The sequence below is a fragment of the Pelophylax lessonae genome (genome assembly GCF_965119305.1).
Source record: "Pelophylax lessonae genome assembly, chromosome: 12".
NCBI lineage: Eukaryota > Metazoa > Chordata > Amphibia > Anura > Ranidae > Pelophylax > Pelophylax lessonae.
The window spans coordinates 26,202,222-26,219,502 of NC_138779.1; the positions used below are offsets into that span (position 1 = coordinate 26,202,222).

Here is a 17,281-nt window from a genome sequence, read left to right on the forward strand (position 1 = left end):
TTCAGCTGCTGCAGAGTGCTTCCTTCTGTAATCGCCCCTCCATCCGACCACACCGATTGCCTGTGCTGTTGGGGACCCCCCTGTGTGCCCGGGCCCCCTACAGGAGGACTGGTGGTCCCCCCCCCCCCCATCAGCGGCTCTGCTTGCCCCTCCACAGTTAGTGATGGATAGATTGTTACAATTTTAAACCCACCAAAAGTTTTTAACAAGCTGAGGTGGTTTGTTTCGTTTTTCTTTCTTTTGTTTTATGTTTTTGCACAAAACCCTATAGATGTGGTACATAACAGGTGACTGCCTTTTATTCCTCTGTCTATATATGTTGATATTATGTACAACTAGACATTAAGCCCGTTAAATTAACGGGCGCTAGAACATATGTGGTCAAACATTTGTAAAAACAGACTTGTTCCAGTTAAGCGAGAGCCTCTGTTAGCTCTGCGTCCCTGTTGCCCTAACAAAGTCGCATGCGCATGCGCAGAGCTGACTGAGAGGCTCTCGCTTATCTCGTTCTTTTTTTCTAACAACACGAGAGCCGCATGACGTAGCCAGCTCTGCGCATAGCGTCCCTGTTGCCCTAGCAACATCGGGGACACGCGCAGAGCTGAGCGAGCGGCTCTCGCGTGACATCGCTCGCTCGCCGCCACTTGTAACACCCGCTGGCGCTTAGCAGTAAGTCCGCGCAAGCGCACATCCGCCGCGTGCCCGCGCACACCCGCTGCTTCAACAGTTTCGCCCGGTGTTCTATCAGATTTCCCTATCTACATCATTTCCGATTGAGATCAGTTGTGGATTCGTCATGCAGCAGCTTGTACCTGCGTCACATGTCCTATTGGGAATGCGCAGAATAGGTAGGGAATTATGATAGCATCGTAAGGGGTCAGACAAAAGTCCTAGTGTGCATGCACCAGCGCATGCGCACCAACGGGTCAGGCAGTGGGATCTCTTATAACAAACATCCATCCAATCTCCATGGCACACACTGCGCTGACCCGACACTGCGCCGACCCGACAATCCGATCCCCATGTCCCACACTGCGCCGACCCGACAATGAGACAGTGGGCGTGTGGGTAGGGAATAGGATTGTGCGATCGGCGCAGTGTGTGCCATGGAGATGGGATGGATGTTTGTTATAAGAGATGGCGCTGCCCGATCCATGCGCAGTAGGACTTGTGCCTCAGCCCTTACGATGTTATCAAAAGTCCCTACCTATTCTGCCAAAGTTCCCTCTAATTTTTTACTGTGCTGAGCAAGTAAAACATTTTCTGAGCGCAAACCTTTAGACTGAGCAATTGGGGGGGGGGGGGGAACGTCAATTCATAGTGCCCACAGCAATGCCCCCAATCGCAGAGTGCCCACAGCGATGCCCCCAATCGCAGAGTGCCCACAGCGATGCCTCCAATCGCAGAGTGCCCACAGCGATGCCCCCAATTGCAGAGTGCCCACAGCGATGCCCCCAATTGCAGAGTGCCCACAGCAATGCCCCCAATTGCAGAGTGCCCACAGCAATGCCCCCAATCGCAGAGTGCCCACAGCGATTCCCCCAATCGCATAGTGCCCACAGCGATGCCCCCAATCGCAGAGTGCCCACAGTGATGCCCCCAATCGCAGAGTGCCCACAGCGATGCCCCCAATCGCAGAGTGCCCACAGCGATGCCTCTAATCGCAGAGTGCCCACAGCGATGCCCCCAATCGCAGAGTGCCCATAGCGATGCCCCCAATTTCAGCGTGCCCACAGCAATGCCCCCAATTGAAGAGTGCCCACAGCGATGCCCCCAATTGCAGAGTGCCCATAGCGATGCCCCCAATTGCAGAGTGCCCACAGCGATGCCCCCAATCAATGCAGTGATGCCAGCGTCCCCCCCCCCCCCCCCCCGTGCACTTACCTCACGGTCACGGCAGCTTCTCATCAGTTCAGTCCCCGGAAGCCGTCTCCTCAGTCCTCCCGGCGCCTCCTCCGCAGAGGGTGGAACTCCGTAGGGTGTCCGTCATCCTGGGCGCCCCGTGCAGGCCCCCCCGGCCTCTCCTAAAGACCGGGAGCCGGCCGCAGTGTCCGCACTCCGGGGGGGGGGTGGGGGGGTGGCAGTCTCCACAGATCGGAACGCCACCCCCTGCGCCAGCCTGCCGACCGTCCGGCCGCCCTAACTCTCTCTGCGTCCCAATGGCTGTCCTGTGGCACATGCGCAGTAGCGCATTTCCACGGACACAGGGACAGACGCAGAGACACAGGGCTTTTATTAATGTACAATAATTGTGTTCTGATGGATCTGTATATCTTTTTAGGCCTCTTGCACATGATACTCCTGTTTGAGCATCTACTTTTTCATCAGTTTTTTGTTTTCTCATGTATTTGCGCTTATTTTCGCGCATATGCGTTTGCGCAATTTCGGGCGCATATATGCGCATTTTCGTGCAAATTCAAGGAGACGTGTTCTCAGGTTCTTGTTCTGCACATTATGTAAATGGCCATTTGCGCACGTTTGCACGCATGAGGCGTAAATAACTGACCAAAAATGCAAATTTTTCTATTTTGTTTTTACTGAAGAATGCACAGCGCTTGTTTACACGCCTGTGTGCATAGGCACATTACAATTAATGGGCTGTATTTTAGCTCAGTGAAAAAAAAAAAAAAGCCGTACTGAGCTTTTTCAAGCTGCAGTGTGCAAGAGGCCTTATTGTACTGTACTGTCATTTACTATCCTTGTCAATAAAAAAAGTTTTGCGTGGAGAAGGGTGAAAGCAGAACTAAATGCAAAAATACTAACCTTGGTTCCAACAGTCTGATGACCACGAGGTCCTTCGCCAGCATCTTCTCCCCAGCTTCCTCCGGATGTCGGTCTTTGACCATCTTGATTGGCTGGGGCAGGACAAGGTCACCCCCGTGCATGCGCAGGAGTGCAGTCATTTTTGGCATACAGGCACTGTGCAGGAGATTGTAAACAGACAGGTTCATTGGATTGGATTGCATGTCTTTTCTGCAATAAAAAGCCAGACTGTTCACATTTTTTTTTTCAAATTTTAGTTGCACTTTAAAATACCTAGTAACTTATTACTACTGATTGAATGCATGTTGGAGAGCTCATCTTATTTCATGTCTCTTTGACAATGTTGTCACCAGAACAGGAAGTGACTGCCATGCACAGCACTTTGTACATTGAAAGGACACCACACTTGCCAACAGAAGGTAAATGTCACATTCCTGTAAAGACGCTTCAGTGCATGTTGAAGGAAAATAATAATGTGAAAAGTAGATCACTGCCTTTAGCCTGCATTGAAGTTATGGCCTTTGCAGTAGTTTGTATTTTATCTTTTGCAAAAATAAAAAATAATTGCTGGTTTCATATAATCTAAAAAGTGCTGCACAGTGTGCTAAAAGGTGTACATGAAATGTTGAACTAAGTGAGATATATGAATATTATATAAATAAAATATAAATAAATAGTAAAACAAACAATGCAACTTCATGCGATTAGGTGCTAAATCACTGAAGCATAGTCAGGTCCATAAATATTGGGACATCAACACAATTCTAATATTTTTGGCTCTATACACCACCACAATGGATTTGAAATGAAACAAACAAGATGTGCTTTAACTGCAGACTTTCAGCTTTAATTTGAGGGTATTTACATCCAAATCAGGTGAACGGTGGAGGAATTACAACAGTTTGTATATGTGCCTCCCACTTTTTAAGGGACCAAAAGTAATGGGACAGATTAACAATCATAAATCAAACTTTCACTTTTTAATACTTGGTTGCAAATCCTTGGCAGTCAATTACAGCCTGAAGTCTGGAATGCATAGACATCACCAGACGCTGGGTTTCATCCCTGGTGATGCTCTGCCAGGCCTCTACTGCAACTGTCTTCAGTTCCTGCTTGTTCTTGGGGCATTTTCCCTTCAGTTTTGTCTTCAGCAAGTGAAATGCATGCTCAATCGGATTCAGGTCAGGTGATTGACTTGGCCATTGCATAACATATGTTTCGGGTCATTGTCCATCTGCATTGTGAAGCGCCGTCCAATGAGTTCTGAAGCATTTGGCTGAATATGAGCAGATAATATTGCCCAAAACACTTCAGAATTCATCCTGCTGCTTTTGTCAGCAGTCACATCATCAATAAATACAAGAGAACCAGTTCCATTGGCAGCCATACATGCCCACGCCATGACACTACCACCACCATGCTTCACTGATGAGGTGGTATGCTTTGGATCATGAGCAGTTCCTTTCCTTCTCCATACTCTTCTCTTCCCATCACTCTGGTACAAGTTGATCTTGGTCTCATCTGTCCATAGGATGTTCCAGAACTGTGAAGGCTTTTTTAGATGTTGTTTGGCAAACTCTAATCTGGCCTTCCTGTTTTTGAGGCTCACCAATGGTTTACATCTTGTGGTGAACCCTCTGTATTCACTCTGGTGAAGTCTTCTCTTGATTGTTGACTTTGACACACATACACCTACATCCTGGAGAGTGATCTTGATCTGGCCAACTGTTGTGAAGGGTGTTTTCTTCACCAGGGAAAGAATTCTTCAGTCATCCACCACAGTTGTTTTCCGTGGTCTTCCGGGTCTTTTGGTGTTGCTGAGCTCACCGGTGCGTTCTTTCTTTTTAAGGATGTTCCAAACAGTTGATTTGGCCGCACCTAATGTTTTTGCTATCTCTCTGATGGGTTTGTTTTGTTTTTTTCAGCCTAATGATGGCTTGTTTCACTGATAGTGACAGCTCTTTGGATCTCATATTGAGAGTTGACAGCAACAGATTCCAAATGCAAATAGCACACTTGAAATTAACTCTGGACCTTTTATCTGCTCCTTGTAAATGGGATAATGAGGGAATAACACACACCTGGCCATGGAACAGCTGAGCAGCCAATTGTCCCATTACTTTTAGTCCCTTAAAAAGTGGGAGGCACATATACAAACTGTTGTAATTCCTACACCTTTCACCTGATTTGGATGTAAATACCCTCAAATTAAAGCCGAAAGTCTGCAGTTAAAGCACATCTTGTTTGTTTCATTCCAAATCCATTGTGGTGGTGTATAGAGCCAAAAAGATTTGAATTGTGTCGATGTCCCAATATTTATGGACCTGACTGTATATGGAAACAAATCTCTATTTTCCAAAAATGCAAAGACGTCCATAGCACTACTATCAGGTGATGAGGTGATTAGACTACAATACAATAGGGCAGTGATGGCAAACCTTGGCACCCCAGATGTTTTGAAACTACATTTCCCATAATGCTCAACTACACTGCTGAGTTCATGAGCATCATGGGAAATGTAGTTCCAAAACATCTGGGGTGCCAAGGTTTGCCATCACTGCAATAGGGGATCCTGTGAGCAACTATGCCTAAAAGAATGCAGCTTGCGCTAATCACTCCCTAATCACTGAGTGTGAAAAACTAAATATAATCTAAAAAGTGCTGCGCAGGATCACACTCAGTGAGCACCTAATCGCATGAAGTTGCATTGTTTGTTTTACTATTTTGTTGTATTATTCTATTTATATAATATTCATATATTTCACTTAGTTAAACATTTCATGCACACATTTTAGCACACTGTGCAGCACTTTATAGATTATATTTTGTTTTTCGTTGATTAGCGCAAGCTGCAGTCTTTTAGGTATAGTTGCTCACAGGATCCCCTAATATAAATCGCTAGTTTCACTAAAATATGATGATTTTGATTGCTTAGGGGACTTTTTTTTTGTATAGTTGCTATTTTTAGGTCTTCGTAACTTCCAAAAAATGTGCACCTGAGTTACAGTAGTTAGTTGAGGTCTTAACAGGTACACCATCTACTGGCCGCTAAAGGGTAATACACTTTATTCCATCATAAAAAATAAATCCTTGTATATATTTTTTTTCCTATTTTTCAACTGTCCCTAATTTGGAGAGATGGATGGTCCCTAAAAATGTCTCTAGGTACAGTGTGACACCCTGCAGAGACAACAGGGAGAAGAGCTGGGATTTCCCGGAGGTAAGTACTAGTGATCGACTGATTAACGGCAACACCAATATATCGAGGGCCGATATGGACTTTTCCCGATATATCGGAATCGGCCTTTGGATTTACCGAGTAAGTACAGTGAGGACCAGGGGGTGGGGGGGGGGGGGGGGAGGGTGTCCGTTGTTAGTTCAACCGTACATTTTTTCTGTAGCCTTTAAATATTTAGGTGTTTAAAAAAAAAAACAATCACATAAAACGAAAGTCCTAAAATATAATACTACATCACTGAAATACCAATCCTATCATAATATCATTTTATTATTATAGTGAATATTATATCACTGAACTCTCACACGTTGTATGTTTTTATCTGACTTTATATCTACAACCGTCTTGGATTCTTTGACCTGCGTGTGGCGCTCTCACTTCTGCCTAAAAATCATTTTCCCAGGTACAGGTTTCAGGTACAGAAAATCCCTGTTGATCCTGCCAGAATTGCAGAGTCATTGTCACTGAGCTGAACTGAAAGCACAAACAATGTTTTCTTTCTTCTGTAAACTACTAATCTCCCCATCCCCCAATGTAATGGAGATGAGCATAGGCAAAGATACAGTGGGGGAAGTGAGTGTAGCTTCTCCAGGGGAAATAAGTGAGTGTAGCCACCTAAAGAATGGAAGTGAGTGTAGTCGCCTAGGGACAGGAAGTGAGTGTAGCCGCCTAGGGACAGGAAGTGAGTGTAGCCACTTAGGAACAGGAAGTGAGTGTAGCCGCCTAGGGACAGGAAGTGAGTGTAGCCACTTAGGAACAGGAAGTGAGTGTAGCCACCTAGGGACAGGAAGTGAGCATAGCCAACTAGGGACAGGAAGTGAGCGTAGCCAACTAGGGACAGGAAGTGAGCGTAGCCAACTAGGGACAGGAAGTGAGCGTAGTCACCTAGGGACAGGAAGTGAGTGTAGTCACCTAGGGACAGGAAGTGAGCGTAGCTACCTAGGGACAGGAAGTGAGTGTAGTCACCTAGGGACAGGAAGTGAGTGTAGTCACCTAGGGACAGGCTGTGAGCGTAGCCACCCAAAGAAAGGAAGTGAGTGTAGTCGCCTAGGGATAGGAAGTGAGTGTAGCCACCCAGGGACAGGAAGTGAGTGTAGCCACCCAGGGACAGGAAGTGAGCGTAGCCACCCAGGGACAGGAAGTGAATATAGCCACCTAGGGGCAGGAAGTGAGTGTAGCCACCTAGGGACAGGAAGTGAGCGTAGCCACCCAGGGACAGGAAGTGAGCATAGTCACCTAGGGACAGGAAGTGAGCATAGTCACCTAGGGACAGGAAGTGAGCGTAGTCACCTAGGGACAGGAAGTGAGCGTAGTCACCTAGGGACAGGCAGTGAGTGTAGCCACCCAAAGAAAGGAAGTGAGTGTAGTCGCCTAGGGACAGGAAGTGAGCGTAGTCACCTAGGGACAGGAAGTGAGTGTAGTCACCTAGGGACAGGAAGTGAGTGTAGTCACCTAGGGACAGGAAGTGAGTGTAGTCACCTAGGGACAGGAAGTGAGCGTAGTCACCTAGGGACAGGAAGTGAGCGTAGCCACCTAGGGACAGGAAGTGAGCGTAGCCACCTAGGGACAGGAAGTGAGCGTAGTCACCTAGGGACAGGAAGTGAGCGTAGTCACCTAGGGACAGGAAGTGAGCGTAGCCACCTAGGGACAGGAAGTGAGTGTAGCCACCTAGGGACAGGAAGTGAGTGTAGCTACCTAGGGACAGGCAGTGAGTGTAGCCACTCCAAAACAATAAGGTGATACCACCCTTCTCCTGCGCTTGGAATCCAAGCCCCCCGACCACACTCCCCATGGGACTCACAACTGGCGTCTCAGATGGCTAAGGTCTTGCTGCCCAAAACGGACTAGGGTAGTCCACCGATATGGACTAATTTATGGACTACTCCTGACATTTGAGCAACTGAGCTCGATATGATCTATTTTCACCTGTGTTTGTGAGTAGCCATTTGTACATGTTGCATGAATAAAGCCTGTTAATGAGGATAATGCGCTAGGTCGGTGCGCCCTTTCTTTGCCTCTAGTGAGTGTAGCCACCTAGGGACAGAAAGTGTAGCCACCTAGGGACAGAAAGTGTAGCCACCTAGGGACAGAAAGTGTAGCCACCTAGTAACAGGAAGTGAGTGTAGCCACCTAGGGACAGAAAGTGTAGCCACCTAGTAACAGGAAGTGATTGTAGCCGCCTAGGGACAGGAAGTGAGTGTAGCCACCTAGTAACAGGAAGTGAGTGTAGTAACCTAGGAACAGGAAGTGAGTGTAGTCACCTAGGAACAGGAAGTGAGTGTAGTCACCTAGGAACAGGAAGTGAGTGTAGTCACCTAGGAACAGGAAGTGAGTGTAGTCACCTAGTAACAGGAAGTGTGTTACAGAAAAATGAAATAAGAAAACGAATGCAGGGACCACATCTACAAAAAGGGACATAGTGCTACTTTGTTTAGGGGATAAGAGTTCCTTTAAATCTGACCTCTGGCCTTCCCTTCCATCTTGCACAGTTGTCCCTACTCCTCTCTTCTTCTGAAATAGCTCACTCTGATTTCTCTGCACACTGTGAGCTTCTCACAATATGCATTAGAAGCTGCAGCAAGTCAGAAAGATCCCGCCTCATTTCCCAGCTTGGAGCATCCGGCACCAATCATAATAAAATATTACCTGGGGCCATCTACATGCACACACACTCTGCCTAAGACTGCCCACTCCTCCAAACTGACACCCACCCATCAAGGCATTATTTGTCTATTTCCTCCCTAAAGCCAGACTGCTCCTTGCATCAGGACTGAGGGTCCCTGAGAGGAGTAGTGAGGCAGGGCTCTGTACACCCCCCCCCCTGCTGGCCCCTCCCACCAGCCATGATCTGCCTGCATTGCATAGAGAAGCACAGAGACCCTGAAATGACATTGGATGAGCTGAACCCCTTTGATCCCTATGATTTCTTTTCTCCTGCAGAGTCTAAGCGATTCATCTGACACGAATGTTTTCAATTACAGGAAACTGGAGGATGTATCTTGCTTGCCCTGTCTTATGTCAATGGTCGGCCTATGGGTGGCAGCCAGGCTATGGCTCCTCTGTAAGTGTCTTTGTCTCGCTCTTGCAGGGTCCTCAGGGACTGACATCCATATATGACCTCCACAGTCCTCCCAACCTCTGACAGCTTATCCGGTGTTCACCGGCAGACATGTGACAGGTCTTCATAAAGATGGCGGCTGGGGAGGACAGTTCCATTACGGAAGAGTTTCCCTCTAGTGTTCATAGCCCCGCCCTCATGATCTCAGACTAGCACGGGCTTCTAAGGAAGCCAGCCAATAAGCCGTGAGGTGGGCGTGTCCGGTGAAGAGGGTGTGTTTGCGCTCTAGCGGCTTCTTCCTGCGCTGTACCCTTCACAGGCCGCCCGGGTGTCAGAGAGAGAGAGAGAGAGAGAGAGAGAGAGAGAGATCGGCGTGTAATGGGGAGGAGCCCGGCTACAGGAGAGCGCTGAGTCCGCTGGGTGTGCTATGAAGGCCTGCTCACTACTGCCCGACCTGCATGTAAGAGACCCTTTCATTGTATGGGAGACTATGGGGGGTACATGGACTCTGTACAGGGGAGACTATGGGGGGTACATGGACTCTGTACAGGGGAGACTATGGGGGGTACATGGACTCTGTACAGGGGAGACTATGGGGGGTACAGGGACTCTGTGCCCTGGAGACTATGGGGGGTACATGGACTCTGTACAATGGAGACTATGGGGGGTACATGGACTCTGTACAATGGAGACTATGGGGGGTACATGGACTCTGTACCGGGGAGACTATGGGGGGTACATGGACTCTGTACCGGGGAGACTATGGGGGGTACATGGACTCTGTGCCCTGGAGACTATGGGGGGTACAGGGACTCTGTACAGGGGAGACTATGGGGGGTACATGGACTCTTTGCCGGGGGGACTATGGGGGGGGGGCAGGGACTCTGTGTCAGGGAGACTATGGGGGGGGAGCAGGGACTCTGTGCTGGGGAGACTTTGGGGGAGGGGACACGGACTCTGTGCCGGGGAGAACATGGGGGGGGGGGGGACACACGGACTCTGTGCCGGGGAGATGATGGGGGGGACACGGACTCTGTGCCGGGGAGACGATGGGGGGGACACGGACTCTGTGCCGGGGAGACGATGGGGGGGGACACGGACTCTGTGCCGGGGGGGGGGACACTGACTCTGTGCCGGGGGGGGGGACACGGACTCTGTGCCGGGGAGACGATGGGGGGGACACACGGACTCTGTGCCGGGGAGACGATGGGGGGGCACACGGACTCTGTGCCGGGGAGACGATGGGGGGGGCACACGGACTCTGTGCCGGGGAGATGATGGGGGGGACACGGACTCTGTGCCGGGGAGACGATGGGGGGGGGGGGGCACTGACTCTGTGCCGGGGAGACGATGGGGGGGACACACGGACTCTGTGCCGGGGAGACTATGGGGGGGGGACATGGACTCTGTGCCGGGAAGACTTTGGGGGGGACACGGACTCTGTGCCGGGGAGGCTTTGGGGGGGACATGGACTCTTTGCCGGGGAGGCTATGGGGGGGGACACGGACTCTGTGCCGGGGAAACTATGGGGGGGGGGGAGACACGGACTCTGTGCCGGGGAGACTATGGGGGGGGGGGGAGACACGGACTCTGTACCGGGGAGACTATGGGGGGGGAGACACGGACTCTGTACCGGGGAGACTATGGGGGGGGAGACACGGACTCTGTACCGGGGAGGCTATGGGGGGGGAGACACGGACTCTGTACTGGGGAGGCTATGGGGGGGGAGACACGGACTCTGTACTGGGGAGGCTATGGGGGGGGAGACACGGACTCTGTACTGGGGAGGCTATGGGGGGGGGAGACACGGACTCTGTACCGGGGAGGCTATGGGGGGGGGACACGGACTCTGTGCCTGGGGAAACTATGGGGGGGGGAGACACGGACTCTGTGCCGGGGAGACTATGGGGGGGGGGAGACACGGACTCTGTACCAGGGAGACTATGGGGGGGGAGACACAGACTCTGTACTGGGGAGACTATGGGGGGGGGGAGACACAGACTCTGTGCCGGGAGACTATGGGGGGACATGGACTCTGTGCCGGGGAGACGATGGGGGGAGACACGGACTCTGTACCGGGGAGACTATGGGGGGGGAGACACAGACTCTGTGCCGGGGAGACGATGGGGGGGGGGGAGACACGGACTCTGTACCGGGGAGACTATGGGGGGGGAGACACGGACTCTGTACCGGGGAGACTATGGGGGGGGGAGACACGGACTCTGTACCGGGGAGACTATGGGGGGGGAGACACGGACTCTGTACCGGGGAGGCTATGGGGGGGGAGACACGGACTCTGTACTGGGGAGGCTATGGGGGGGGAGACACGGACTCTGTACCGGGGAGGCTATGGGGGGGGGACACGGACTCTGTGCCTGGGGAAACTATGGGGGGGGGGAGACACGGACTCTGTGCCGGGGAGACTATGGGGGGGGGGGGAGACACGGACTCTGTACCAGGGAGACTATGGGGGGGGAGACACGGACTCTGTACTGGGGAGACTATGGGGGGGGGGGAGACACAGACTCTGTGCCGGGAGACTATGGGGGGACATGGACTCTGTGCCGGGGAGACGATGGGGGGAGACACGGACTCTGTGCCGGGGAGACGATGGGGGGAGACACGGACTCTGTACCGGGGAGACTATGGGGGGGGAGACACAGACTCTGTGCCGTGGGAGACGATGGGGGGGGGGGGGGAGACACGGTCTCTGTGCCGTGGGAGACGATGGGGGGGGGGGACACGGGACTCTGTGCCGGGGAGACTTATTGATAAAGTAACTTCCTAGCAGGTACAGTAGGTGTGACACCTTCACAGATCTCAGTGACAATGTGTCAGACTTCCCCGGGATTGTATGGTGATAACTTGTCCTGGGACAGCTGAGGCCGGGGCTGTGCCGGGTGCTCGTTGGATGGATCACGTACACATGGGAGGGGGGAGGGGAGGGGGGTGTGACAGGTGTATAATGTATGTACAGCACTGGCTCTGCTGTCCTCCCATGAACTTCTCGGTGACGGTCTGATGATGGACGGGACCCGTCTGCATGGTCTCATATTCCCAATATATAGTGCCTTGTCTGCCCAATGTTCTTCTTCCATGGATATTGTAGTCATGGATGGATGGGGTGTCGGGGGAAGTCTCTGATTTGGAGGCCTTTAATAATTGCACAGGGGGGGCCGCGGGTTCAGAGGACTGAGAATAAGACCCTTGTAGAGAGATTTCTATGGACAGGTAATCTGTAATGTAAATCAGAGTCTTCTCTATACAAGTGTGTGATATTATCTATATAGAGACACAGTGTGTATTAGTATGATAGAAGGTGAGTAATGTTTTCAGCTGTATAATTATGTTATAAGACTTCTGGGGGGGGGGGGGGGCGTGCCGCACCGCCATATTTGGTCATTCCATATGCAGGCTCTGCTATTCTTAGTCCCTTTTCATTGATTTCTATAGTGATTGCATTGATTGTGCTTTGCTGTTTCTGCCTGTGTAGTTCTCATTGAGCACCCCGGGCTCTTTTATCTCCTCTTGATCTTTGTCTTATCGCCTTTTCTTTTTTTTTGTCTCCTTTTTTATTTTTCTCCCCTCTCCTTTCCTGTCGACGCTCTCTTCTTTGCTTTCCCGTCGACGCTCCTCTTCATTCCTGCTGCCTCCCATCGCCGCTCCTCTTCTCTTCTTTCTTGCCTCCCCCACCCCCGTCGCCGCTCCTCTTCTCTTCTTTCTTGCCTCCCCCACCCCCGTCGCCGCTCCTTCTTCTCTTCTTTCTTGCCTCCCCCACCCCCGTCGCCGCTCCTCTTCTCTTCTTTCTTGCCTCCCCCACCCCCGTCGCCGCTCCTCCTTCTCTTCTTCCTTGCCTCCCCCACCCCCGTCGCCGCTCCTCTTCTCTTCTTTCTTGCCTCCCCCACCCCCGTCGCCGCTCCTCTTCTCTTCTTTCTTGCCTCCCCCACCCCCGTCGCCGCTCCTCTTTGTCTTCTTTCTTGCCTTCTCCACCTCCGTCGCCGCTCCTCTTTTTTCTTGCCTTCCCCACTGTCGCCGCTCCTCTTCTTTCTTGCTTTCCCCACCGTCGCCGCTCCTCTTCTTTCTTGCTTTCCCCACCGTCGCCGCTCCTCTTCTTTCTTGCTTTCCCCACCGTCGCCGCTCCTCTTCTTTCTTGCTTTCCCCACCGTCGCCGCTCCTCTTCTTTCTTGCCTTCCCCACCGTCGCCGCTCCTCTTCTTTCTTGCCTTCCCCACCGTCGCCGCTCCTCTTCTTTCTTGCTTTCCCCACCGTCGCCGCTCCTCTTCTTTCTTGCCTTCCCCACCGTCGCCGCTCCTCTTCTTTCTTGCTTTCCCCACCGTCGCCGCTCCTCTTCTTTCTTGCTTTCCCCACCGTCGCCGCTCCTCTTCTTTCTTGCTTTCCCCACCGTCGCCGCTCCTCTTCTTTCTTGCCTTCCCCACCGTCGCCGCTCCTCTTCTTTCTTGCTTTCCCCACCGTCGCCGCTCCTCTTCTTTCTTGCTTTCCCCACCGTCGCCGCTCCTCTTCTTTCTTGCCTTCCCCACCGTCGCCGCTCCTCTTCTTTCTTGCTTTCCCCACCGTCGCCGCTCCTCTTCTTTCTTGCTTTCCCCACCGTCGCCGCTCCTCTTCTTTCTTGCTTTCCCCACCGTCGCCGCTCCTCTTCTTTCTTGCTTTCCCCACCGTCGCCGCTCCTCTTCTTTCTTGCTTTCCCCACCGTCGCCGCTCCTCTTCTTTCTTGCTTTCCCCACCGTCGCCGCTCCTCTTCTTTCTTGCTTTCCCCACCGTCGCCGCTCCTCTTCTTTCTTGCTTTCCCCACCGTCGCCGCTCCTCTTCTTTCTTGCTTTCCCCACCGTCGCCGCTCCTCTTCTTTCTTGCTTTCCCCACCGTCGCCGCTCCTCTTCTTTCTTGCTTTCCCCACCGTCGCCGCTCCTCTTCTTTCTTGCTTTCCCCACCGTCGCCGCTCCTCTTCTTTCTTGCTTTCCCCACCGTCGCCGCTCCTCTTCTTTCTTGCCTTCCCCACCGTCGCCGCTCCTCTTCTTTCTTGCCTTCCCCCACCGTCGCCGCTCCTCTTCTTTCTTGCCTTTCCCCACCGTCGCCGCTCCTCTTCTTCTCTTCTTTCTTGCCCCCCCCCCCCCCTCCCGCGTCACAGCTCTTCTTCTCGTCTTTGTTGCCTGTTCCCCCCCGTCGCCGCTCCTCTTCTTTGTTGTTGCCGCTCCTCTTCTCTTCTTTCTGCCCTCTGTCAAAGGATATGCATTAGAAAGCATGTGTAAGTCACATGTAATGAGTTTAGTTGGTGTATGTACAGAGAATTTACATGTCTCCCTGTGGTGTTGGTTTGGCAGGCAGTCGGGTGTACAGCTCCCGGTGTATGCAGACACTCTGATCTGATAAGACAGTGGAATGTGTAATAGGACAGAGTTCATTCCTGCCCTGTCACTCCACGATCATTCAGTGGCTGACCAGTATGGTTACTGGCATGTCTAGAGGGTGGGTTAAATCACCAGAAACAGTCAATGAGATACCAGTTTTTCTACTGGTGAACTAGAGAACACCTCCCCCTCTACTCATATCTGTACCATAGTTTGAGCGGTTCTGTAGTTATCAGAGGAGAGCTCGGGCGGGTTTTTACATTGGAGACCCGATTAGTGCAGAATTTGGCTTTGTTTGGGTCTTCGGCCAGTCGGCGGATGTGTCGGCTGGTCGCTTGGGTCTCCCCATTACATTACTTCAGTAATCAGTGCTAGAACTATGCACTGTTACTGTACTAATGACACTGGCAGGGAAGGGGTTAACACCAGGGGCGAGCAAAGGCTTAAATGTGTTCCTAGGGGGTGCTTTCTAAGTGTGTGGGGGAGGGACTTGCTGCATGAACACAGAGACCCGTGTTCCTAAATGGGAGGAGACCCGTGTTCCTAAATGGGAGGAGCCCCGTGTTCCTAAATGGGAGGAGCCCCGTGTTCCTAAATGGGAGGAGCCCCGTGTTCCTAAATGGGAGGAGCCCCGTGTTCCTAAATGGGAGGAGCCCCGGAGGATCGCCGTGCTCCTAAATGGGGAGTAATCAATGCCACTGGACCTGCTGATTGGCTCCCCTTGTAGGCAATTGGGGTGTGTGCGCGCCCCCATTAGCGGTCCCTTGAAACGACGTATAGTTACGTTTATGTACTGCTGGCAGTCGGCAAATGGTTAAGGAATGCTCCTGTTTTCGGATCCCCCTTGAACTCATTTATGGAAGTGAAAGCAGAGCCTTTGTTTCTGAAATCGGCCGATCATCCTTTTAGCTTTCATTTTTCCTATTGTTGGCTTGAAAATGAAAGTGTGATTCATTCAGACATTTTGATAGAGGCGCCCATTTGCTTATCTCTGTGCTGTTTATTAATAGATAATTGAGCTATAAAGAAGTGAATGGACTGTTACATAGGAGGGTGTGGTGGTGTCTTCTATAGGAAAGGTTAGAAAGTACAAAGCCAAGTGCCTAATTAAGCCGTAATTTTAGGCCGTGCCGCGTCCAAGCCATTTAATTGGGAACTACAATGTGCGCTGCCAAGGACGATATGTGCTGTCCGTTTAGAGGAGACTCGTTATTCCTAGGAGGAAAACGTCAAACCATCCATCCAAACAGCCGAATACCAACCTGTATGTACTTCTTTATTCACCTATACACCCATCAGCCAGAACATTATGACCACATGAATCATCTCACTACAATGGCATCCGGCAGTGGGTCGGATAGATTAGGCAATAAATTAACATGTTGTCCCTGAAGTTGTTGAAAGCAGAATAAATGGGTAAGTGTTCGACTCCTTCACACGGGCTTTCCGATCAGGTCCGCCTGTTAAGCTGGCCATACATTAGCCGAAATATCGGGCGAACTCCTTTTCGAAAAACTAAAAATTGGCCATGAGAGCAGACGATCGTTCCATCATGTAATGACCGAATTTCGAACGATAAATCCTTCAATGGATATAAATGAATCCTTTTTCGTTCAGTTTGTTACATATACCCAGTGCAAACAGGTCGGCCGGGAAACACATTAATCTTTTTAATTTATCGTTCATGTATTGTTTGGCGGATTTTCAAAACTGTTCCTTCGATATATTTTTTTTTTTTTAATTTTTTTCGGCTTTGAAAAGTTAAAACGATTTTTCTATTTGTGCCCATTAACCACTTAAACCCCCGGAAGATTTTACCCCCTTCCTGACCAGGGGGTATTTTGCGATTCGGCACTGCGTGACTTTAACGGACAATTGCGCGGTCGTGCGACGCTGTACCTAAACGAATTTGACGTCCTTTTTTTCCCACAAACAGAGCTTTCTTTTGGTGGTATTTGATCACCTGTGCGATTTTTTGATCACGCGCTATAAACAAAAAAGAGCGTCAATTTTGCAAAAATAACAATATTTTTCACATTTTTTTTTATATGAAATTCCCCCCAAAAAAAAAAGTAAAAATCAAAATTTTTTTAAAATTTTCAGCCAATTTGTTTTATGCTACATATGTATGGTAAAAAAAAATCACAAAAAGCGTATTTTGATTGGTTTGCGCAAAAGTTATCGCGTTTACTAACAAAGGGAAAGATTTTTGTCATTTTTGTTGTTTTTTTTTTTTAAACGCGTAATGGTGGCGATCTGCGATTTTTTTTTTTTTTTTTTTTTTTTTGCGGTACTGCGACATTGGGGCGGACAGATCGGACCCTTGACTGACATTTGTGACACTTTTGGGGTTACCAGTGACATTTCTACAGTAATCAGTGCTATACATATGCACTGTTACTGTAAAAATACACTGGTTGTGAAGGGGTTAACTTTATTTGGGAGGGAGGGGCTGTGTGTGTCCCTAGGGGCGTGCTTTCTACTGTGATTGGCTGTGGCTTGAGCTGTAAGGACACTGATCAACGGATCTACATAGTAGATCCGTTTGATCAGTGTCTTTACAGCGAGGAGAATGACAGGTGGCTTGTTTACACAAGCTGCCTGACATTCTCCCTCTCCCCCGCCGATCGCCGAGTGACCGGCGGACATCGGGTCCGCTGGTCACACGCGCGGGGGGGGGGGGGGGTCCGTGACCACGCGGGAGCGCGCCTCCGGCGGCGCGCGCTCGCTCCCTAGACCCTCACAAGCTAGTGACGTAGCCCTACGTCACTTTGCCTGTGAGGGGCTGACTGCCGACGTAGATCGGCGTTAGGCAGTCGGCAAGTGGTTAACTGGGCGAAAAACGAACGATCGGACCAAA

General features: G+C 50.7%; 1 protein-coding gene across 1 annotated transcript in view; it reads left to right on the top strand.

Moving 5' to 3' along the window:
- The first annotated feature begins 9,416 nt into the window (after positions 1 to 9,416).
- Positions 9,417 to 17,281, top strand: part of MFN2 (mitofusin 2) — a 60,879-nt gene continuing 53,014 nt past the window's right edge. Inside the window, exon 1 of the mRNA XM_082273758.1 lies at positions 9,417 to 9,519. The gene's annotated coding sequence lies outside the window, so the exon portion shown is untranslated. The remainder of the gene's footprint in view (positions 9,520 to 17,281) is intronic.